This window comes from Papio anubis, chromosome 10, assembly GCF_008728515.1.
Source record: "Papio anubis isolate 15944 chromosome 10, Panubis1.0, whole genome shotgun sequence".
Lineage (NCBI taxonomy): Eukaryota > Metazoa > Chordata > Mammalia > Primates > Cercopithecidae > Papio > Papio anubis.
In genome coordinates this window covers 72176362-72203187 of record NC_044985.1, presented here as the reverse complement: position 1 = coordinate 72203187, position 26826 = coordinate 72176362, and the positions used below count along the sequence as shown (strand labels likewise).

At 36.9% G+C, this 26826-nt stretch overlaps 1 protein-coding gene across 12 annotated transcripts in view; it reads right to left on the bottom strand.

Moving 5' to 3' along the window:
* The window catches only part of GULP1 (GULP PTB domain containing engulfment adaptor 1), a 308512-nt gene that overhangs the window by 127248 nt on the left and 154438 nt on the right, over window positions 1-26826 (bottom strand). The window contains exon 3 of one of the 12 annotated variants that reach the window (XM_031651400.1): window positions 23867-23936. The exons of the other annotated variants lie outside the window; for them this stretch is intronic. The gene's annotated coding sequence lies outside the window, so the exon portion shown is untranslated. The remainder of the gene's footprint in view (window positions 1-23866; window positions 23937-26826) is intronic. 12 annotated transcript variants of the gene reach the window in all.

Here is a 26826-nt window from a genome sequence, read left to right as displayed (position 1 = left end):
GATCATTCGTGGCGACTATGAGCAACTGCATGCCAATAAAATGGAAAAATCTAGAATAAATGGACAAATTCCTAGAAACATAGGAATGTATTCCTAGAAACATAGGAAGTGTATCAAGATTGAACCAGGAAGATATTCAAAACATAAACAAATCAATAACAAGTGACAAGATCAAAGCTGTAATAAAGTTTAACAGTAAAGAAAACCCTGGGACCTGATGACTTCATGGGTCAATTCTACCAAACATTTAAAGAACTAATACCAATACTAACCAAAGTATTCCAAAAAATAGAGGAGGAGAGAATACTTCCAAACTCATTCTACGAGACCAGTACTACCGTGACTCTAAAACCAGACAAAGGCACATCTGAGATACAGAAAACTATAAGCCAATATTACTAATGAATACTGATGTAAAAATCCTCAACAAAGTACTAGCGAACTGAATTCAACAATACATTAAAAATATCATTCATCATGAATCCCAAGTGGGATTCCATCTCCGGGATGAAAGAATGGTTCAACATAGGCAAATCAATCAGTGTGCTATATCATACAAACAGATCAAAGGATTAAAAACCATATGATCATCTCAATAGATGCTAAAAAAGCATTTGATAAAATTCAACATCTTTCATGATAAAAACCATAAAAAATGAGTATACAAGAAACATACGTCAACATAATAAAAACCATATATGACAGACCCACAGCTACTATCATACTAAATGAAGAAAAAATGAAAGCCTTTCCTTTGAAATCTGGAACACAACAAGGATGCACACTTTCACTACTGTTATTCACTCTCTCTTGCTCCTGCTCACACCATGTGAGATGCCTTACTCCCCCTTTGCCTACCGCGATGACTGGAAGTTCCTGAAGCCTCCCCAGAAACAGAAACCACTATGCCTCCTGTACAGCCTGCAGAACTGTGAGCCAGTTAAACCTCATTTCTTTATAAATTACCCAGTTTCAGGTATCTTTATATAGCAATGTGAGAATGGACTAATGCACTTGTGATCCCGGAAAAAAAGCAAAAAAGAAATTATCCCACACCTTTGTGTTCCAGAAACAGCTTATTGCAAGGAACTCTTCCCCATATGACTTAGATGAGATGTAGGATACTTCCCTTGTGTACTTATCATCTGTGATAGAGTCTTCATTTGATTGACTTACTTATTTTTCATATCTCTTAAAATGTTTATTTAGTATCTCATACATCATTATGCCTAAAAGCAAAGGGAATGATATTTGTGAATGAGGAAAAAAATAAGTTATCACTAAGTGAACCACATGGAAAATATTAGTAGGAAATACAATAGCTGAGATTTTTTAAAGCAATGATAAATGGCCTAAATTGGAGAACTGTGTGTAAAGCTTACAGATATATTACTGAGTTCAAAGATAAAGTGGAGAAATTCTCCTAGGTGACTACAAAAAAGTAAAGAAATATACCAAATAAATACTAAGATATATGAAATAAAACTGCCAAAATCTTGATACTGAGATTACCATAGAGAAAAATATAAACAAAGAGGAGGGTATAACTGAAAAAATTATGAAGAGATATTTCAGAGAATTAAAAAAGATTATGAAAAATCTCAAACTGTAAGTGTTCAGCATGTTATCATAAAATTAAGAATATTACAGGCAGAAAGAAAATATGCAACACTTCCAGGCAGAAAGAGAAGGTTGCCTCAATAGCAACAAGAACTCTCTACTCTTTGTTCCAGTTTAATTCCAGATCTTTCCAACCCCTGAGATTTAGCATTGTTATGAAGGATGCCTCAATAGCAACAAGAACTCTCTACCCTTTGTTCCACTTTAATTTCAGATCTTTCCAACCCCTGAGATTTAGCATTATTATCCTCCTAACTCCAACTCTTGAAAATAATGAGAGACTTCTCTTTTAACTTTTGCCACAAACTTTTGTTTTTTTCAACTGTGTCATGTCCTCAGACCCTTGGCAGTCTTGCTTGATTTATATTTCTAAGGGAAACCTGACCAGTCTAATTGATAGATGAATTTTGAAGGTAACAAAAAGAAATTCAAGGACAGCTGCTACTTTTTTTTCCCTTCTTAAATGAGTGAATCATAGTGCCATATATTAAGAAAGGGACACTTGGGAAAAGCAAAGTTTGAAAGGCAGAATTTAAGACTTCTGTTTTGAAGCCTTTCCTTATTAGTATAGTGGTGAGTTTTCCTACCTGTCAAGACTTCTGTTTTGGATATGTTAGTTCTGAGATACCTACCAGACATCGAAGATGAGATGCTGAATTAGTAGTTGGATATATGAGTCATGGTCTGGTAGGTAGGATAGGAATAGAGATACAAAGTAACCAGCTTGCACATGATGAGATTAGTTAAGAAGTATATGTAAATAGATAAACGATAATTGAGCCTAAAAGCATGCCAAATTTATGAACGATGCAGAATAAGAAGAGCAAGTTAGAGATAGACAAAAAATAGTCATCACCTATATCTCACTTTGGGAGGCTGAGGCAGGAGGATCATGAGGTCAGGAGATAGAGACCATCCTGGCTAACATGGTGAAATCCCGTCTCTACTAAAAATACAAAAAAAAAAAAAAAAAGAAAGAAAAAAAATTAGCTGAGCATGGTGGTGGGTGCCTGTAGTCCCAGCTACTCAGGCGGCTGAGGCAGGAAAGTGGCGTGAACCCAGGAGGCAGACCTTGCAGTGAGACGAGATCGCACCACTGCACTCCAGCCTGGGCAACAGAGCGAGACTCTGGGGGAAAAAAAAAAAAAAGCAGCCACTGAGGTCAAATAAAAACCAGCAAAGTGTGCTTTCTGGCATCCAAATGAAGTATGTTTTTATTAGGAGAAAAAAAATGATTTAATGATATTGAGAGCTCTACAAAGAGAAAGCCTGAAAAATGACCATTAGTTTCAGAACATGGAGATAATCGGTGACCTTTGCATCGCACTTTCCGAAGACAGGGACTAAAATAGCCTGACTGGGGAGGGGGTAGATCAAAATGGCAAAATAGAAGGCTCTCCCAATTGTCCCCCCAGTGAGGACACCAAGTGAACAACTATCTACACACACACCCACACACACACCTTCATATGAACCAAAAATAAGGTGAGCACTCACACTACCTGCTTTTACCTTCATACCGCTGAAAGAGGCACTGGAAAAAGTCTTGAATCTCAGACCCCATCCCTCCTCCATCCCTCAGTAGAGGCAACCCTGCTCAGAGAGGCAGCCTGGTGTTTCTGAGAGCATTGTTGTGCACTGGGGAGAGGAAGAACTAGCAATTCTGAGGCATTGAACTCAGTGCTGCCCTTGTTAATAGCAGAAAGCAAAACCAGACCAAATTCAGGTAAAGCTAGCCTAAGGAGAGAGAATTTAAATAAGCCCCATAAAAAGGGGAATTGCCAATCCCAGTGTTTGGAACTTCAGCTCCCCCAAGCCTTGCCATCATGAGCTAAAGGGCTCTGAACCCAGTCAGTGGACTGAGGGAAAGAGGAGGTCATGACCTACTGAGACACCAGCCAGGACTGGTAAGGGACTGTTGGCATCACCCTTCCACTAACCTCAGGCTGCATAGCTTGTGGATCCAAAAGAGACCCCTTCCTTCTGCTTGAGGATCAGAGAGGGAAGAGTGGGGAGGACTCTATCTTACCTCTTGGATACCAGCTCAGGCACAGCAGGATAGGGCACCAGTCAGTCTTATGGCCCCTGTTCAGGCCTTAGCTCCCTGATGACATTTCTAGAAACACCATGTACCAGAAGGAAACCTACTGCCTTGAAGGGAAGAACTCAGTCATGGCAAGATTTGTAACGTGCCAACAAAAGAATAACCAGAATAATAACCAGAAGCAATACCTAGGTACTACATCAAAAACATTGGGTGAGACTCTGAGACTTACTGGCTTCAGATGAGGCTCTGTACATTCCCAGCCGTGGTGGTTACAGGGTGAGACTCCTTATGCTTGAGAAGTGGAGGAAAAAGTAAAGGGGACATTGTCATGCATCTTAGGTACCAGCTCAGCCACAGGGTGGTAGAGCATGAAGTGGGATCTGAGGTCCCTGACTCCAGGACTTGACTCTTGGATGGCATTTCTGGACCTGCTCTGGGGAAGAGAGGAAGCCTACTGCCATGAAGGTTGAGTCTCAGGCTTGACAGAATTCACTAGAAGCTGATTAAATAGCCCTTAGGCCTTAGGGAACATTGGCGGTAGTCTGGCAGTATTCCCCATAGGCCTGAGGTGGCAGTGGCCACATGGTGAGGCTCTTCTGCCTTTGGAAAGGGGAGGCAAAAATGGGAGGACTGCATCTCATGATTTGAGTTGCCAGCTCAACCACAGTATAATAGAACAACAAATGGACTTGTAAGGTTTTTGACTCCAGCCTCTGGCTCCCAGGTGGCACCTCTGAACCCATCTAGGTCCTGGGGCAACTCACCACCCTAAAGGAAAGAATACAGGCCTGGCTGGTATTGCCACTTGCTGATTGTAGAGCCCCAGAGCTTTGAGCAAAAATAGGCAGTAGCCAGGGAGTGATTACAGCAGTCCTTAGGTGAGAACCAGTGCTATGCTGGCTTCAGGTCTGACCCAGTGCAGGCTATGGGTGGTGCCTACGGGGTGATGTGTCACTCTACCCTCTGCTCCAGGTGGCTCAGAATACAGAGAGGGACTTTGTTTGGGAGAAAGAAAGGGAAGAGAACAAGAGTCTCTGCCTGGTAATCCAGAGAATTCTTTGGGATCTTGACCTAGACCATCAATACAGTACCTCTATGAGTCTATAAGAACCACAGCATTAGAGAACTTGAGGTCCCCCATAAAGAAGATACAGCTTAAATCACAACACCTAAGTCATTTTGAATATATGGAAAGCCTGCCCAAGAAGGATGCATACAAATAAGCTCAGATTGTGGAGACTACAATAAATACCTAATTCATCAATGGCCAGACACATGAACATCTACAAGTATCAAGAGGATCCAGGAAAAGATGACCTCACCAAATGAACTAAATAAGGCATCAAGGAATAATCCTGGAGAAACAGAGATAAGTGACCTTTGAATTCAGACAGAGAATTCACAATATCTGAATGAAGAAAACTTGAAGACAGTCAAGATAACACAGAGAAGGAATTCAAAATTTGATCAGATAAATTCAACAAAGACATTGAAATAATTAAAAAGAATCAAGCAGAAAATCTGGAGCTGAAAAATGCAAATGTCATATCAAAGAATGCATCAGAGTCTTTTAATAGAAGAATTGATAAAGCAGAGGAAAGAATTAGTGGGCTTGAAGACAGCCTATTTGGAAGTACATAATCAGAGGAGAAAAAAGAAAAAAGAAAAAAACAACAACAATGAAGCATATGGACAGCATCTAGAAATGTGCAACAGGGCAAATCTAAGAGTTATTAGCCTTAAAGAGGAGGTAGAGAAAAAAGATAAAACTAGAAAGGGATAATAACAGAGAACTTCCTAAACCTCGAGAAATATATCAATATCCAAGTAAAAGAAGATTATAGAACACCAAGGAGATCTAATCCAAAGAAGACTGCCTTAAGGCATTTAATCAAACTCCCAAAGGCCAAGGATAAAGAAAGGATGCTAAAAGTAGCAAGAGAAAAGAAACAAATAACAGAAAATTGAGTTCCAACACATCTGACAGCAGACTTTTCAGTGGAAACTTTACAGACCAGGATAGCATGGCATGACATACTTAAAGTGCTGAAAGAAAAAATATTTTTTCCTAGAATATATCTGGCAAAAATACCTTTCAAACTTGAAGGAGAAATAAACACTTTACCAGACAAACAAAAGCTGAGGGATTTCATCAACACCAGACCTTTCCCACAAGAAATGCTGAAGGGAATACTTAAATCAGAAAGAAAAGTATGTTAATGAGCAATAAGAAATCACTTATTATTTCAATTTTTTGAATGTTTTAAGACTTGTTTTGTGACCTAACATACGGTCTATCCTTGAGAATGTTTCATGTGCTGCAGAACAGAATGTGTATTCTGCAGCAATTTGATGAAATGTTCTGTAAATACCTGTTAGCTCCATTTGGCCTAGAGTACAAAACTCAATGGGAATAGTAAGAACACAGAAAAACAGAAACTATTATAACACTGTAATCAGTTTATGAACTACTCTAAAGTGCAAAAACTAAACAATGATCCAATCAAAAATAATAACTACAACAGTTTTTCAAGAAAAATGGAACAATAAGATGTAAGTAGTAACAAAATGTTAAAAGAAAACAGGGGTATGAATTTATGGCATCAAGTCTTCATAAGTTTTCTTTCCTTGTTTGTTTATGAAAATGATGTTAAGTTGTTATCAGCTTAAAATAATGGGTTATAAGATGGTATTTGCAAGCTTCATGGTGACCTCAAAGCAAAAAAATATATAATGAATATACAAAAATTAAAAACCAAGAAACTAAATCGTATCACCAGACAAAATCATCTTCAATAAAAGGAAACCAGGAAGAAACTGTAAGAAAAGACAAAGAAGTTCACTATATAATAATGAAGGTGTCAATTCAGCAAAAGGATATAATAATTTTAAATATATATGCACCCAACACTGGAGCACCCAGATATATGAAGCAAATATTATTAGAGCTAAAGAGACACACTCCAATCCAATAATAGCTGGAGACTCCAACACATGACTGTAAGCGTTGGAAATATCTTCCAGACAGAAAATAAACAAAGAAAATTCAAACTTAATCTGCACACTAGGCCAAATGGAGCTAACAGGTATTTACAGAACATTTCATCAAATTGCTGCAGAATACACATTCTGTTCTGCAGCACATGAAACATTCTCAAGGATAGACCATATGTGAGGTCACAAAACAAGTCTTAAAACATTCAAAAAAATTGAAATAATATCAAGCATCTCTTCAGACTACACTGGAATAAAAGTAGAAATCAATAAGAGAAAATTTGGAAACTATATAAAGACATAAAAATTACACAATATGCTCCTGAATGATCAATGTGTTAATGAGGAAACTAAGCAGAAAGTTGCAAAATTTATTGAAACAAATGATAATGAAAATACAACATACTCAAGCACACAGGATACAGCAAAAGCAGCACTAAAAGGGAAGTTTATAGCTGTGACTCCAACAAAAAAGAAAAACTTCAAATTAATAATGTAATCATGCATCTTAAAGAACTAGAAAAACAAGAACAAACCAAACCCCAAATCAATAAAGGAGAAGAAATGATAAAGATCAAACAGAAATAAATAAAATTAAAATGAAGAAAACAATATAAAAAATCAATGAAAGAAAAGGTTATTTTTTTAAAGTTAAATAAAATTGATAAACCTTCACCCAGACTAAGAAAAAATAGAGACAATGCAAATAAAAGCAGAGATGATAAAGAAAATTTTACAACTGCTACCCCAGAAATTCTAAGAATCATTAGTGGCTACTATGAGCTACTATGTCTAGAAGAAATCGACAAATTCCTAGACACATACAACCTACCAATATTGAACCAGGAAGGAATTCAAAACCTGAATAGGGTGATAACAAGTAACAAGATTAAAGCCTTAATTAAAAGGTTCCCAGGGCTGGGCACAGTAGCTCAGCCTATAATCCCAGCACTTTGGGAGGCTGAGGTGGGTGGATCACCTGAAGTCAGGAGTTTGAGTCCAGCCTGACCAACACGGAGAAACCCCATCTCTATGAAAAATACAAAATTAGTTGGGAGTGGTGGCGCATGCCCGTAATCTCAGTTAGTCGGGAGGCTAGGCAGGAGAATTGCTTGAGTTCATGAGGTGGAGGTTGCAGTGAGCCGAGACCATGCCATTGTACTCCAGCCTGGGCAACAAGAGCAAAATTCTGTCTCAAAAAAAAACCAAAACAAACAAACAAACAAAAAAAAAAACAAAAAAAAAAAACAGGTTACCAGTAAAATGAAGCCCAGGACCCAATGGCTTCACTGCTGAATTCTACCAAACATTTAAAGAAGAGCTAATACCAATCCTACTCAAACTATTTAAACTATTCGAAAAACAGAGGTGGAGGGAATACTTCCAAATTCATTCCATGAGGCCAGGATTATCCTGATAACAAAACCAGACAAAATACATCATAAATAAATGAACAAATAAATAAATAGATAAATAGAAAATAAAACTATAGGTCAATATCACTGATGAATATTGATACAAAAATCCTCTACAAAGTGGTAGCAAACCAAATTCAACAATATATTTAAAAGATTATTCATCATGACCAAGTGGGATTTACCCTTAGGATGCAATAATGGTTTAACATATGCAAATAAATCAATGTGCTACACATCATACAAACAGACTGACGGATAAAAACCATACGATCATTGCAATTGATGCTGAAAATTCGACATCCCCTCATGATAAAAATCCTCAAAAACTGGGCATAGAAAGAACATACCTCAATGTAATTAAAACCATATATGACAGACCCACAGCTAGTGTCATACTGAATGGAGAAAAACTGAAAGCCTTACCCGTGAAATCTGAACATAACAAGGATGCACACTTTCACCACTGTTTTTCTACACAGTACTGGAAGTCCTAGCTGGAGAAATCAGACAAGAGAAAGAAATAAAGGGCATCCAAATTGGAGAGGAAGAAGTGAAACTATCTTTGTTTGCAGATGAAAGGATCTTATATTTGGAAAAACCTAAACACTCCACCAAAAAACAAACAAAAAAAACTATTAGAACTCATAAACAGGCCGGGCGCGGTGGCTCAAGCCTGTAATCCCAGCACTTTGGGAGGCCGAGACGGGCGGATCACGAGGTCAGGAGATCGAGACCATCCTGGCTGACACGGTGAAACCCCGTCTCTACTAAAAAATACAAAAAACTAGCCGGGCGAGGTGGCGGGCGCCTGTAGTCCCAGCTACTCGGGAGGCTGAGGCAGGAGAATGGCATGAACCTGGGAGGCGGAGCTTGCAGTGAGCTGTGATCCGGCCACTGCACTCCAGCCTGGGCGGCAGAGCGAGACTCCGTCTCAAAAAAAAAAAAGAACTCATAAACAAATTCACTAAAATTGTACAACACAAAAATCAACATACAAAAGTCAACAGGATTTTTATATGCCAACAGTAAACAATCTGAAAAAAAAAATCAAAAAAGAATTCCCATTTACAATAGTCACAAATAAAATTAAATACCTAGGAATTAACTTAACCAAAGAAGTGAAAGATACCTATAATGAAAACTATAAAATACCAATGAGAAAAGCTAAAGAGAAGACCAGAAAATGCAAAGATATTCCATATTCGTGGGTTGGAAGAATCAATATTGTTAAAATGTACATACTACCCTAAAGCAATCTACAGATTCAATGCAATCCCTATCAAAATACCAATGACATTCTTCAAATAAATAGAATACAACTATCCTAAAATTTATATGAAACCACAAAAGACCCACAGTAGCCAAAGCTATCCTAAGCAAAAAGAACAAAAACGGAGGAATCATATTACCTGACTTCAAACTGTACTACAAAACAGCATAGTACTGTCATAAAAACAGACACATAGACCAATGAAACACAATAGAGACCTCAGAAATAAATCCACATACCTACAGTAAACACATTTGCTACAAAGGTGCCAAGAACATACACTGGGAAAAAGACAGTTTCTTCAATACATGATGCTGGGAAAACTGAATATCTATATGCAGAAGAATGAACTAGACCCCACCTCTTGCCACATACAAACATCAAATCAATATAGGGTAAGACTTCAAATTATGAAACTACTAGAATACATTAGGAAAAACATCCAGGACATTGATTTGGGCAAAAATTTCTTTAGTAATAACCCACAAGTACAGGCAACTCAAGCAAAATGGACAAATGGTATCTCATTAAGTTGGAAAGCATTTACACAGCAAAGGAAACAATCAATGGGATAAAATATTTGCAAACTACCCACTTGACAAGGGATTAATAACCAGAATATGTAAGGAGCTCAAACAATGCTGTAGGAAAAAATCTAATAATCCGATTAAAATATGGGTAAAAATTTGATTAGCTATTTCTCAAAATGAGACACAAAATAATAAATAAGCATATGAAAAGGATGTGTTTTCTGTAGCCTCAGAAAGTACATTCTTTTCCTCCCATTAAAATGGCTTATATCCAAAAGTCAGGCAATAAAAAATGCTGGTGAGAATGTGGAGAAAAGGAAACCCTCATACGCTGTTGGTGGAAATGTAAATTAATACAACCACTGTGGAGAACAGTTTGGAAGTTCCTCAAAATACTAAAAATAGAGCTACCATATGTTCCAGTAATCCCACTGCTATGTATGTACTGAAAAGAAAGGAAATCAGTATGTCAAAGTGATAACTGCACTTCCATGTTTGTTGCAGCTCTGTTCACAATAGGCAAGAATTGGAAGCAATCTAAGTGTATCAACAGGTGAATGGATAAAAAGAAATGTGGCAGTTACACACAATGGAGTACTATTTAGCTGTAAAAATAATTAGATACAGTCATTTGCAACAAATGGACGAAAATGGAAGTCATTATGCTCAGTGATATAGGCCAGGCACAGAAAGACAAACACCCCATGATCGTACTTATTTGTGAGATCTAAAAATCAAAACAATTTAACCTATGGAGGTAGAGGGTAGAATCATAGGTATCAGATATGGGAAGCAGAGTGTAGGGATGGGGGTGGAATGCTGTGAGGGAGGTGGAGAGAGTTAACAGGTACAAAAAAAAATTAGAATGAATGAATAAGACCTACCATTTGATAGCACAAAAAGATGTCTATAGTCAGTAGTAATTTAAGTTTATTTTGTTAAATAGCTAAGAGTATAACTAGACTGTTTGTAACACTAAGGATAAATGCTTGAGACGATGGATAGCCCATTTTCCATGATGTAATTATTATGCATTGCATGCCTGTATTAAAACACTTCATGTACCCCATAAATATATATACATACTATGTACCCACAAAAATTAAAAATAAAAATAAAATAGACTGACTAGTGTGGGTAGATTTTTGCATTGTATTTTCAGAGGATAGCAGGCTAGAATAGCCTGACTGGTTGAAAGAAATGAAGAAAGGAAGTAGAGAAACTCAAGGAATTTTGCTTTAAATGGAAACAGAAATAAACTAAGAAATGCAGGGTGACACAGACTCAAGACTAGACATTTTGGGGGAGCTACTGGATATATATTTATGCTGATGGGAAAATTATGTTAACAGGAGAAAACTGATGATACAGAAAAGAGAGCATAAATGCAAGAATAAATTCTTTGAGAAAGTATGAGGGAATATGGTCAAAGAGAAGGCCCTGTCCTTAAATGAACAGAAGCAATTCATTCAGCATAAGAGAAGGGAAGGCTGACTCATGGAAACATATTAAAATACTTAATAGTTTGGTAGATTTGATGATGGGAAAATGTAGAATTTCCCTTCTAATTGCATGTATTTTCTCAGTTGAATAAAGAGTAGGTACTAGCTCTGAGTATGATGATGGGGGTATAAGGATTCAAGAACAGAAAAAGAGGGTTGTTCAGGCAGAAAATAGTCATCTCAAATAGATGAGTGAATGGAAGATGTAAGGAGGCTAAATTTCTGTACAATTATAATGACCTTATGATGACTGTAATCCAAATGTAAGATAACTAATAAACATGGTTATATGAGTTTGTGGGAATGCATGTGGAAGGGATTTGTTCCAGCCATATTGTTTGCTTAAGTAGATGAGTGCATAGAAGAGTGTATTCCGAGGGTTGGAATTTTTCCACACAAGTAAGAAAGAAAAAAGGGCAAAGATGTCTTGATAAATTATATCCATATATTGAAACAAAATTTACCTTTGAAACTGATCCAGCCTTAGAAACTACATCAGCTATGTTCCTCTTCTTATTATATCCCTTTATTGTTCTGTATTAGTCCACTTCATGTTGCTTATAAAGAAATACCCAAGACTGGGTAATTTACAAGAGAAAGAGATTTAATTGGATTCACAGTTCCACATGGTTGGGGAGGCCTCACAATCATGGCAACAGGAGGAGCAAGTCACATCCTGTGTAGATGGCAACAGGCAAAGAGAACTTGTTCAGGAAAACTACCATTTTTAAAACCATCAGATCTTGTGAGACTCATTCACTATCATGAGAACAGCACAGGAAAGACCCAGCCCCATAATTCAATCACCACCCAACAAGTTCCTCCCACAACATGTAGGAATTGTGGGAGTTACAATTCAAGATGAGATTTGGGTGGGGAAACAGCCAAACTATATCACTTGGCACCTGGCCACTCCCAAATTTCATGTCCTCACATTTCAAAACCAATCATGCCTTATTAACAGTCCCCCAAAGTCTTAACTAATTTCAGCATTAACTCAAAAGCTCACAGTCCAAAGTCTCATCTGAGGTAAGGCAAGTCCCTTCTGCCTATAAGCCTGTAAAACAAAAGCAAGCTAGTTACTTCCTAGATACAATGGAGGTACAGGTATTGGGTACATGTAACCATTCCAAACGGGAGAAACTAACCAAAACCAAGGGGCTACAGGCCGCATGCCAGTCTGAAATCTAGTGGGGTAGTCAAATCTTAAACCTCCAAATGATCTGTTTTGACTCCATGTCTCACATCCAGGTCACGCTGCTCCAACAAACGGGTTCCCATAGTCTTGGGCAGCTCCACCTCTGTACCCTGTGGCTTTGCAGGGTACAGCCTCCCTCCCATCTGCTTTCATGAGTTGGCATTGAGTGTCTGTGGCTTTTCCAGGTGCATGGTACAAGCTCTCAGTGGATATATCATTCTGGGGTCTGGAGGACAGTGGCACTCTTCTCATAGCTCCACTAGGTGGTGCCCCAGTAGGGACTCTGTGTGGGAACCCCCACCCCACATTTCCCTTCCTCACTGTCCTAGCAAAGGTTCTCCATGATGACCCCACTCCTGCAGCAAACTTTTGCCTGGGCATCCAGGCATTTCCATACATCTTCTAAAATCTAGGCAGAGATTCCCAAACCTGAATTCTTGATTTCTGTGCACTCGCAGACTCAACACCATGTAGAAGCTGCCAAGGCCTGAAGCTTGCACCCTCTGAAGCCACAGCCCAAGCTCTACATTAATCCCTTTCAGCAATGGCGGAGCAGCTGGGATGCAGGACACCAAGTCCCTAGGCTGCACACAGCACGGGGACCTCAGGCCCAGCCCACAAAACGAATTTTTCCTCCTAAGCCTTCCAGCATGTGATGGGAGAGGCTGTCTCAAAGGTCTCTGAGATGCCCTGGAGACATTTTCCCCATTGTCTTGGTGATTAACATTCGGCTCCTTATTAGTTATGCAAATTACTGCAGCTAGCTTGAATTTCTCCTCAGAAAATGGGATTTTCTTTTCTACTGCCTTGTCAGGCTGCAAATTTTCCAAACATTTAAGCTCTATTTTCCATTTGAAACTGAATGCCTTTAACAGCACCCAAATTATCTCTTGAATGCTTTGTTGTTTAGAAATTTCTTCCGCCAGACACCCTAAATCATCTCTCTCAAGTTCAAAGTTCCACAAATTTCTAGGGCAGGAGCAAAATGCCACCAATCTGTTTGCTAAAACATAACAAGAGTCACCAGTTGCTCCAGTTCCTAACAAGTTCCTCATCTTCACCTGAGACCAGCTCAGCCTAGACTTTATTGTCCATATGGCTATCAGCATTTTGGTCAAAGCTATTCAACAAGTGTCTAGGAAGTTCCAAACCTTCCCACATTTTCCTGTCTTCTTCTGAGCCCTCCAAACTGTTCCAACCTCTGCCTGTTACCCAGTTCCAAAGTTGCTTCCACATTTTCAGTTATCTTTTCAGCAGTGCCCCACTCTACTGGTACCAATTTACTGCATTAGTCCTTTTTCTCACTGCTAATACACACATACCCGAAATTGGGCAATTTACAAAAGAAAGAGATTTAACTGGACTCAGAGTTCCACATGGCTGGGGAGGCCTCAAAATCACGGCAGAAGTCAAGGAGGAGCAATCACATCCTGTATGGGTGGTAGCAGGCAAAGAGAGCTTGTTCAGGGAAACCCCCATTTTTAAACCCATCAGATATCGAGATTCATTCACTATCATGAGAACAGCTCAGGAAAGTCCTGCCACCATAATTCAATCATCTCCCACTGAGTCCCTCCCATGACACATGGGAATTGTGGGAGTTACAATTCAAGATGAGATTTGGGTGGGGACACAGCCACACCATATCATGTACTCAACATGAATATTCACTTATAATTTACTGTTTTGGGAATATTTTTAAATTATAGGGTTGAAACTTGTTCACAAATTAATGACCAAAGGTGAAATATGCACCTAGGTATACTTATACATTTTGTCTGCCATGTTAATATATTTATATCTTAAAACTTTTTTTATTTTATTTTTTAAGACAGGATCTCACTCTGTCTCCAAGGCTGGAGTACAGTGGTATGATCATACATATCTCACTGCAACCTCAAACTCCTAAACTTAAGTGATCCACCTGGCTTACCCTCCTGAGTAGCTGGGACTACAGGAGCATATCATCATACCTGGTTAATTTTATTTTATTTATTTTTTTTTGTAGAGATGGGGGTCTCACTATGTTTCCCACGCTGGTCTGGAACTCAGCTTTAGGTAATCCCTTCCATGTTCACCTCCCAAAGCACTGCAATTATAGGCATGAAACTCCATGCCCAGCCGAAGGTTTTCTTGATATTTCTTCTAACAGAGCACCATAGATAAGAGGTACAAGAGAAAGATACACTTTAGTGTCCCTATGCCTAATGTGGATTTCATCACAACTAAGGTCAGTAAGTAAAATTACTGATTCTCTTTATTCATTAGTACCAGCAGTCTTCAGTTTTGAATTTCCATCCTTTTCACCCATAAGTCCTCTTGTCCAATTTGAATTAGACCCTTTTGATCCTGATCTACTGATAGAGGCAGGAGGCAGACACATGCCTAGGCAAACAGAGGTGGTTCCCTGGTGAAACTCTACCTTCAAGTCAAAGGCAGTCCTGGGTAAATCCTTGGACCAGACTGAGAACCTGTCTTCCTGTCTGGCATGCTTTCCTCTGATTGATCCCCACCATTCATCTATTTTACATATACCTACTCTTCCGTAATTAGTTTTTTACATTGTCATGCCCACCTTTGAGTGGTGCCTTTGTTTTCACCTTTTTGCATACTCACAAACTAATCATGCCCTTCCCATTCTGTGACCATAAAAACCCCAGACTAAGTCATGCTGGGGTAGAAACCACCAGACTGCAGGATTGGGGGAATACTCCCACATCCCCTCTCTGCTGAGAGCAGTCCCATCACTCAACAAAATTCTGCCCTCCTCACCCTTCAAATTGTCAGCATATCCTTAGTCTTCTTAGACGTAGGGCAAGAGCTTGGGAGCAGCCAAACGGGGGTACAAGCTATAACACAGGCAGGCTGAGTGGGCAGCATGCCTCCAGCGGCAGGCCTGGGCCTGAGCAAGCCTCAGGCAGCAGGAGGGCACTGCCAGCCATAGGGGTCTCCAGGTGGCAAAATGGCAGAGAAAAATCCTGTATCATTACCAGATGGAGAGCCAAGAGTGCAGTGGAAAGAAAGAAAGGCCAAAAGCACCTTAGGCATTAGCATCTACAGAACTAGCAATATTCACATATGTAACCTAGAATATCTTTTCCTGCTGGAAACCTTTAACTGTCCTTTTTCATATTTCTGGTCTTTGTTTTACTTAGTGGAGTTATTCCCCACCCCTATCCTTACGCTATACACAAAATGAAGTGCAGTCAGGTTGAGTAAGGGCAATCCTTTCTTTTGAGCAAGTTATCCAGAGAAAAAGATAAAAATCTAAACTGCATATTGGCCATTGCTCTCTGCATCTTAGAATATGCCAATAACTGTTATTATTTAGCCTTTACTCAATGAAAAGCCCAGGGAAAACTCAGAGTCCCTACGTACTCTGATATTTGTGATAAATGTTTATGCTGTTGCTTAACTCTGGCTTAGTTTCCAAAATCTTAACTAGGGGTGCTGAGTCACATCCACCAATCTATATCAAGCCCAAGTCCTATAAGAGGGCAAATATAATGAGTTACTACGAAGACACTCATGTAAACATTTCCATGAAGCCCTAAAGGGCGCAAAAGATCTAGAAAAATAAATACTTTAGGATAAAATACTTTTACAGAACAGTAATAATGTTAACATTTTAAACATTTACATTTCTAAATAGATCAATACTCTGGAATTCCTCCCCATTTTAATGGTTTTTTATGTATCTATATTCGCATATAAAATTAAAAGAATTGTAAATTAATATTTTGTAAATTGACTTATTTTAACACATAAACAGATATTTGTGGTAGATAAATACATAAAACACAAAAGTGAGTAATTCTGTATTAAAAAGAAGGGCATAGTGGCTCACACCTGTAATCCTAGCACTTTGGGAGGCTGAGATGCGAGGATCACTTGTGCCCAGGAGTTGGAGACCAGCCTGGGCAACATAGTGAGACCCTACCTTTAAAAAAAGGGAAAATATACCTTTTGTTAGAAATGGGAATTCAAGTTGACTATTTTACATATAATCCTCCAAAAAAGTGTATTTGATGTTTCTGTTGTGTTATTTACTACTTAATGTTGTAAGTGCTAATAGTTTTAATATGATTTACTACTTTTGAAATATACCCTATTATTGTATTAACAAAATATTCAAATTCTACCTCTAGAAACAAGAATTCTGTTAGAAACTGTGGGAGAAACAGACAAGGTGGGAAACTTGATCCTTGTCATGTAGTACCCCAAAATGACACTGTGGATTGCTTTGGACTAGTGCTTCCCAAGTAGGTAGGAGCACCACAGTATCAGCAGTTGGGGCAGGGCAAGGGACCTAGCATTTGTTGTTTTGAAACACATATTAATAGTGTATTTATTATGCTCATGATAGAAAATACAGGAATAAAGTTCTATAAATTCTTGAGAAGTGAGAATTGCAGAAGATAAAATAAAAAAATATTCTTAAATAAGATGGGTTGGAAAAGTTCATAAACATGTGGGGAAAAACACACTCTCTTTGTAATTCTTGGCATCTAAAAAGGAGACTTGAACTATGTGATCTGAGTCTATCTCTTTATTTTGCATTTTTATATCCTAAAATTGTTGTCAGGCAGAATCCCAGTAGGCCTGCTCTGCTTTCAGGCTGGTGACCTGGAGGTGAAAAACCTTCTGGTTCTCTGATTCATCTATGGAAATAAACACTGGCTTTTGGATCTAGTGCTTTCTTTCCTTTCATTATTCTTAACACATAAAAAGAGGAGTCACAAAGCCTAATCTTCAGATTTAGTGACACCTAGACAGAAAAGGCACAAGTCTGGGAATAACAAGACTGTTGGTTCCTGCCTTTTTCAATTTAGAAAGCTAAGTCTGCATATTAGAAAATATTAAATGCTCGAGTGTACTTACTTTTCTAGTGATCCAAAATTATAAAAGTCTCAGTTATAAAACAATTCATCCTAATTCTGCACATCTTTATGTTTCAAAGCTTACTTCTTCTACTGGAGAAATGTCCTATTTAAAATATATTTACTATCACTAATTGAAGTCCATATTTGCTTTTAAAATAAAACTTTAATTTACTATATATTAATGACAGATACATTTCTCACATACATAAAAACCAACTGCTTCAATGTATCTGAATTACATTAATGAAATTTAGAATGTATTTCTTTTTCCTAGTATAATCTGGCAGGGATATCAAAGAGAAGAATAAAATATAAAGAGAGATAAGATAATTCCCATTACATACTTTACAAAGTGCAGGCAAAGCACACTTTAAAAAGATTGTATTTTCAATTTTGACATTAATAATGAGAAAAACAAAAAGCCTAAATTAAAATAATCAGTTTGAAAATTATGAGACTTTCCATAAAATGTGAACACATTCTGAGTGCTAGAAAATATTCACTTAACTTATCTAACAGAATAAGCAGCAGATAATAATTACCTAATGATAAAAATGCAGTATATGCACTGTTACAAAGATGTCCTGTCTTGGTAGAAGTAAAATAAAAACTTTCTTTTAAAGAGAAATAAATCTGGAGTTTTCTCATGTTTCCAATGCTTTACTTTTTTTTTTTCCTATTAACATTCGGTTCTCATAATGCAAACCATATGTGACAACATGCAGCCCGAGCTCATTCCTTTAACATCACACAAATATGCTCACTCAGCAATCTAACAAAAGTGAATGTTTGTGAATGTCTTTGATCATGCCAACATTGGTCAGGTAAAGTGAAACAACGTGCTTGCCTCCCGAATATATCATGTGTTTTACATCATAAATTGTTAGGAAAAATTAAGTAGAAAAGTAGCATTTAAAAACAATTCAAATTTAGAAATCATCAGCAAAATACAATGTTAATTTAGATACCAATGGTGGTTTGTTTTCAGCTACAAAGAGTCACTAAATTTTGGAATTTAAATGGTAGCATATACCCATTTACTAATTGAGTAATTTGCTGAAAGGTGAAGGCAAAACTTCCTACTTGCTTGGCAGAAGTCAGGTGCTGAGATGGGGAAATGTCACTGAAGCTTAATGATTCTCAGCTGTGAAGCAGATGGTGCTTGAACTGCAATCTTTGCTGAATAGTAAAGTTGAGGCTCCTGAAACATGGAGTAATCCTACTCTTGCTTCTATGGGTCCCAAACTGAACTACAGAATAGCAATTCTTTTGGAAAGTTTATTAAGTACAAATGCACTTAATATATGGGAAACATCTTTGTCTCAAAAAGAAATGTCACGTCCTAATATTCTTTTTTTTAATATTGTGTAAAACATTCTAAATGAAAGAGAGTTAAAGTGATAATAATTCATCTTGGCCCACTGGGTGCACTCACTTTAGCATTCAGGGAAAAATATAGTTGTACATACATAGATGAATATAAATAATGTATATATCTATATAGTGATTAGAAAAACACTACTTTTTTAATAATAAAGAAGTCACTTAAAAATGTGCACACTAAGCTAGTTTCCTACATCTAATTATTCCAGGTAACTAATATTCCCCTATTTCAAATGCTGACAAGAAATGGTTTACAAAGAATGCTTACAATATTCTAATATAATTTAGCTGTATTATATATACCTAATACTTAACTATTATTTATTATAAACCATTGAGTGATTACATACATAAATATTATGATAAAAATAGTCATTAGACAACAAATAAATATAAACCTGAGAGAAAGTCCCTAATTTCTCATCAGTAAACATAATTATTTTCATCATGTTCTGTAAATCCTAAATAACCTGCTATAGTGCCAGGATCACTAAAGTATCTTTCTCAATGCTGTTGGTGATGATCATGTAACAAACATTTTTGGCAATTTCTTCATATCACGTACATTATTAATATTACCTTAGATAATCATCAATTTGTATGTATCGATACGTAAACCATAAGTATAAAGCATTTGGTTAGATTTAGAATAAATAAGCAGAAATCTAGATGTGTACTATTGAAAGAGAAGAAGAAAAGAGGAAGAAAGGAAATCAGAGCCAAGAACCATTTTCTAAATATCCAAATGAGGTAAAAAATAAATAAACTCTATAAAGCCATTTGAACTATGGCCAAACCCTACCTCCTTTAAAGTTCAAGGAAAACCAATTTCTCACTGAATTTGCCAATAATGTAGCAATAATTCACTTTGGCCATAATCTCATACAATCCTTTCAATGCATTATTTCCAGGCATGATTCCAAGATGCTGAAGCCCAGAGTAGCAATGGGAATTGCTTTACAATCTTTCCCATTAGCAGAAATGTATTCTCATTTGAAAAGCGTACAGCAGAAATGCCTATTTTAATTTTTAGCTTCATCATTGTGCTCCATACTCTATACTGCATGCACCAACCCATGGAAGTAATGATATCTCACAATGCTCATGCCATCTGTATCCTAATACTGTTATAAACCGAGTTCCATAATGCTATTAGCAGAAGTATATTCACTACCTAATTAGTATTCATTCTACACAATATCCTTAGTGAGCAAAATAAATGGATGTATTGGGGTTGCAGGCCAAAGCTGCAAATCATAGACACTCAATTGGGGGAGGAGAGGAATATAAAGAAAAGTTGTATGGAAGACAAAACAAGAAAAAATAGTAAAACAGAACCCACTGAAACACATTTCCTACCCCTGAGGTTAGCTTTAGCACTTGATAAGATAAATGAAAATAGAATTACTATAGGACTAACATATTTTTGAAAGATAAACATTCTGATTTTCTGCAAGGCTGGGGAAAATGTGGTTGGAAAAGACAAATACTGAATTGAAGAATAACACGTTTAGGTTCAGTGAACATCTACTATGTGCCTATTCTGTGCCAAGCTCTGTACATCTAGGCACTTTCACATATTTTCTGTGTTTGGCTGTTTTTGTGTTGCTCTAAAGGAGTATCTGAAACTGGGTACCTAATAAAGAAAATAGGTTTTATTGGCTGATGGTTCTGCAGGCTGTCCAAGCATGGCACTGGCATCTGCTCAGCTTCCAGGGAGACCTCAGGGAGCTTTTACTCATGGCAGAAGGCAAAACAGAAGCAGGCATGTCGCATGGCCAGAGAAGGAGGAAAAAGGGGAGGGGCAGTGCCACCTACTTTAAACAACCACATCTCGTGAGAACTCATTTACTATCATTAGGACAGCCCCAAACCTTGAAGAATCTACCCGCATGACCCAAACACCTCCCATATCTCATGAGAATTCAGGCCTCACCTCCAAAATTGGGGATTACCTTTCAATATGAGATTTGGGGAGAATAAATACTCAAACCATATCACATATGTTCTATTCAATATAGCCATTCTCTGAAGCAGATAAAACAACCTTTATTTTATGGATGATGATACATAGGTCCAAAGTAAGTTCTAAATATTTCCAAGATCATACAACCGGTAAAACACTAAATATCTGACTCTGGCTCTTCTAATGGCAAGTTCAGAAAATTTTAGCACTATATTAAAAATGCCATAAAAATTCAATTCCCATCATGTGTTTTCCAAAGGAAGATAATTTTGTTAAGTAAAATATTTATTTTACTATTTTTACTGTTTTTAAACTGATTTATTCTTTACAGTGACATGAGAAAATTATTTCTGGGATAATACGGTAGAACAAAAGTTGGGATAGCAAAAAAATAATATGGATCCTGATTGATTATAACAGTGTAGGACAAAGAATTACTCAAATATTTCCTAAAACTAGATATTATCAACAATTCTACTTTTACTTTTGCTGTCTATTATCTATGTAAACTTTATCAAACATTCTCAAATGCTTCTAATTTGCTCTTTTACCATCGCAAGTGATCAAACTTCCATACATTCCACTATTTCAGAATCTAAACTATATCTCTGATTTTACCACCTTTGTTTGGACCTGGCACAGACTATAGGTTCTGATGTTTCAAATTATGTCTTCCGTCTATGTGTCTGATTTTTGCTTTGACCAGAATGATCTCTATATTCCTACAAAAGCATCAATTACTGACACTTTATTTATGCTTTGTCCTGAAAAGAATGGGTTTGAATTCTTTCTCCCAAAAAACTTACAGTGATCAATAAGAAAACAAGACATATTTACAGCATCATGCAGACTATGAGTGTGGAATAAAATAAAACCAGCAGGTTCACAGAGTAGCTAAAATTCCTCATTTCAATCTCATTTGCAGGGAGTGCTGAAGAGTTGATATACTATATATTTGGCACCTAGTATGTGTCTAGCAATGGTACTTTCAGTACTCTACCAGTACTTTCCATGTAGCATCTCATTTATTTCTCAAAATAATATTTTCAGAATGGTAGCAATTCAATATGATTGCATCTAGACTAATGTAGCAAGATGATTTGGCGAAATTTGTGTCAATCAAGTGGTGGGATCAGAATGTTGAATGTTACTGTAAGCTGGTATGATTCTGATATTAGAGTTTGAACATTCCACTATACCAGGCTGACTCCCATCTCAGATTCATTATGATGAAGCAATGCCTCTGTAAAGCAAAAAAAAAATAATAATAAAAAATAAAAAATTCTAAGGTCCCCCAAACGTCTGAACAGATTCTTCCTCTTAGCCAGGGCAATCCAAATTTAACGGGAAAAACTGGTTCATGCCATCATGGGGGCTGGAAGATGGACATGCCTCATTACACTCTCCTCCCTTTCAGAATTGCTGATAGAAATGACTCTTTAATAAGAAACATTCACAATTTATTTTTTCTGAAGCCTGTTACATGGAGGCTTCATCTGCATGATAAAATTTTGGTCTCCACAACTCTTTATCGTAACCTAGACATTCCTTTTCCTTTCTATTGATAATAACTCTTTCAACCAATTGCCAATATGAAAATTTTTAATTCTACCTGTAACCTGGAAGCAAGTCGTCTCACCTTTCTTGTGGGATAACCAATGTATTTGACTGATGTCTCGTGTCTCCCTAAACGTATAAAACTAGGCTATGCCTTGACCACCTTGAACACATGTTCCCAGGGTCTCCTGAGGGCTGTGTCATGGACCATGGTCACTCATATTTGGCTCAGAATAAATCTCTTCAAATATTTTATAGAATTTGACTCTTTGCTGACACTTCTAAAATATCATTCTTTATAATGAAAGTGACCAAAGCAACTTTATTCCAAAATATGTCAAATGTCTAGCAAGAAATACAAATACATCATTAAGTAAAAGCATACTTCATCCATAAGTTCAAACACTGATTTTCTTTGTATATAAATTAATATTTACTGTTTTAAAGTCCTGCTTAAGAAACAGGTCAAAAACTGAAAGGATCCTAGTGTATGTAACAAGCACTGGCACTGAAGAAATTTAAACCAGACAAGTCATTTGTGGCAGAGACAGACAATGCAGTAACCTAAATCCAGTCAGACTAACAGAATCCAAATACAAAAACCCAATAATCAAAGCTGAACTCGGAGTCTAAGAAGTTAGAATTGTGCCCTATGAACAATTTTATACTACCACCTAAGAGTAGCCAAATTTGGATTCCATTTGTCTTTGTAAGGATACTTTGGAGATGCAAGTAACAGTCTGACCAAAAGTAGTTTGCATAATAGGGTCTTATTATCTCATTTTATAAGAAATCAGAAAGTCAATGGTTCCAGGGTTGGTAAACAACCCAGCAAATAGCTATTATCCAGGACACTAGTGTTTTCAATTCAGTTGTCCCATCCTCCACATGATTATTTTTGTGTTTAGGTTGTTGTTTCACAGTCACAAGTTGACTGTCTCTATTTAGGTAATCATATATAAATGCAAGTAGAAGAATATCTCATTTTATTGCATGAAACAAAAACTTTCTAGATGCTCCCAAGCAAAAATTGATCTTCTGATTAGATGATATCTCCCTCAAAAAGTAGGGAAATAAGTATGGGTCATTTTAGACTTTCTAGGATATGGTGGACTCTCACTGACAAGAAAGGCTAGAGGAATGGTGAAGAAAGGGCAGCTAATAGTGTCTACCATATGTAAATCTGTGATCATAAACAAGTTTACAGACCTTAAATGATCAGTCCCTGCAACAGAGGTTGAAGTTAAATCCTAAAATTATCTGCCATGTTCACGTCTGCTTTACTACCTTTCCCCTAACCATCTTTAAAATGTATCCGGAGATTAGAAAACCTGCTTCAACTCCTAGGATTAATAATAATCTGGAATGGAAAGAAAATAGCAGAATAATAGAACATGAATAAGATTTTAAAATATCCTTTTCACTGCCAAACAACACTGTTCTAAATGTCCCAAACATCTGGGACTGCTACCAAAAACCAGTTGTGGACACTACTCACAATTTATTGACTGCTTATAATCTATGAAGTACTGTGCTCATCTGGTATCATGACAGACCTGGAGAAGAGTCTATGGGGAGTGGTAGGAAATAAAAATAGATACAAGAGACATGATGAGTTCTCAAACACGCCTTTTCCATTGTTAACCCTATGTATTTAAAAAATATTTATTTTTATCAAAGCTATTGATTGCTAGAGCACTTAGTATATGCTCATTTTTGGAATAGAGTAGATAGACAGTCCTTGCTTTAGTCATTCATAAGCCATTTGAGTCTCCTGCCATTGCTGTCTCTGAATCTCTCTTCCAATGAAACACATGCTCTGTATGTTTCCTGCTTTCAGTTTTTTGTTTTTGTTCCTTTTAACAATTCCTCGTTTTTTTCTATTATAATTTTCATTTATTTAGGGACCAAGATAGATTGCAAGACAGAGTTAGCAAGCTGAGGAAGAAACCTAGAATTGAGATAAGGCTGAATGGCATCAAATGTCAAGGTTTATGCATCCATCACAGCAAGAAACATGGGAGAGCCTGAGATCCATGAACTAAGAATATGGAGATACTGAAAATTCAGTCTCTGCATAAACTAGGAACCTTTTTTTTCCGCTTTTAAATTAGAATGTTATATTTTATTATAAATTTGGCAGAAAATTAGGATATTAACATTAAAAAATAGGTGGCAATCAGTTGAGTCTGCTTTAAAATTTCTTCATATTCTCGTAACATTATCATTCAAAATCTACTATTTATTACACAAGATTCTAAAAAGAAACATTTGGTAAAGCCATGTCATTGTCAGTGTTTAGGTGAAAGTATAGGATATTTTTAGTAAACTCCGTATAAACCTTCACAGACAACATGGATAGAATTTGCTGACCTGAAATGCACAATATCAGAATTTCAATATAAAATGTACTGACTGCTTATAATCTACAGAGTACTGAACTTGGCATTTTCCATCACACCAGCCCAGTTATGTGCTGAGGATTAGAATGCATACAGAATAAAGGAAATTACTACGATACAATGTGCTCATGGATAACTGCCATGTGGCTGTGAGAGAAAGGAGTGACCCAGAAGTTCAGGAAAGCAGAAATCACTCTGGCTTATGAAGGAGTCAGATTTTCCAATTAAATTGCAGGTAGAAAAAATACTTTGACAGATAATGATATTAGATATTGATCAAGGAAAATGTGTTTTCTCAATATTAATCTGGCAGCACAGACCAGAGTAGTATAATTTTTTTAATAGTTAAATTGACAGATGATATTGTATGTAGTTATCATGTGCACCATGATGTTTTCAACATTTATATTGTGGGATCACCAAACCCAGCTACTTAACATATGAATTATCTCACATGGTTATCATTTTTGTGGTGAGAACACTTTATATCCACATTTTTCAAGAATACAGTATGTTATTAACTACAGTCATCATATTGTGCAACAAATCTCTTGAACTTATTCCTCTTATTTAAATAACATTTTGTATCCTTGGAGAATAGCAAAATTTGAATAAGAAAAGTTGACAAGGCAGGAAGATCAGCTAAGGGTGTATGCAACAGTCTGGGATGAAGGTAATACAAGTAAAACTACAAAAAGAAGACAGACACTAGGAACTGGCCATGAGTACTGCGAAAGAAAATAGGATGCCACAGTGGATTTTCAAAAACCTTTCCAATAGTATACTTTGGGAATGGGAAAAAAAAGGGCAATTGACTTTCCCTTTCTGAAGAAAAACAAATATGATGAGAATTACTACTCTTAGTTGAAATATTTAAATTCCACCCTAAAGTATAATTAGAATTAGAAATTCATTTTTTTGCGGGCGTCTGTAATCCTAGCTACTCAGGAGGTTGAGGCAGGAGAAGTGCTTGAACCTGGGAGGTGGAGGTTGCAGTGGGCTGAGATCGCACCATTGCACTCCAGCCTGGGTGACAGAGCAAGACATTGTCTCAAAAAAAAAAAAGAAAAAAAAATTCACGTTTTTCAGTTTAAGCTGTTTATAAAATCAGTTTTTAGCAAAACAAACATTTTATAGAACTGTATACAGGTTTGTGATCTAAATTTCTCATAATATAAACTGATAAAGTACTGTTCTAGGTGAGTAGAACTCCATTTTAACTTTATATTTGCTTGACTGCTTAGACTCGAGGGTGAATTATTAAACTCTTTTTTTTTCTTATGGTGAAATGGTAGCCACTGTGTTGAATGCTGATTTAAATACCATAGGGAGTCCTATCTAATGTCTACAATGTGATAGATTTAGCTTTAGATCAGGCTTTGAACATTCAGAGGCCTTCACGAATCAGGAGGTAAAATAAACATGTAAATCATGCCAGTTACAACACAATAGGGGCGGCAAGGCTTGTGTGAAATAGAAGCACATGTTCAATTTTAAGGCATCTGGCTAACCACTGCGCTAGGAAGCAAGTCAGGAAAGGGTGAACCCCCCTCAACCCCTCCACCCCCACCCCCCCGGCCCGCTTTAGCTAAGTGTACCATATTTCTCTGGATACTTGCTAATTCTTATTTATTTCTCTGGTGTATCTTCTCCCCAAGACCATTATACAAATCCAATAGGGGTTCAAACATGAATAGTTTTAACAGTTAAAACTATGAACAGTTAAGGGATTTTTGTTGTTGCCGCTGTTTTCTTCTTCATAAGGCACTTGAATTTTCAATCTCCTAAGACTGTTTACACACCTGTATATTTTGTTTCCTTGATAACTCCTCTCTGGTACAAAGTTGAAAGACAGGCTGCTTTTCAGACAGCAAAAGTTGTGATGGGGAAGCTGAGAGAAGGGACAGAATCTGATCTTTCAAATAAGATTCAGTCATGAATTTTATAGTGCCATTATTTAATTAGCAAAGCATATAAAAACTACTTTGATTCAGCTGTGTCATATCAAAAGATATTAACAGCTATTAGTTTTTATTATAAGCCAAGCACCATTCCA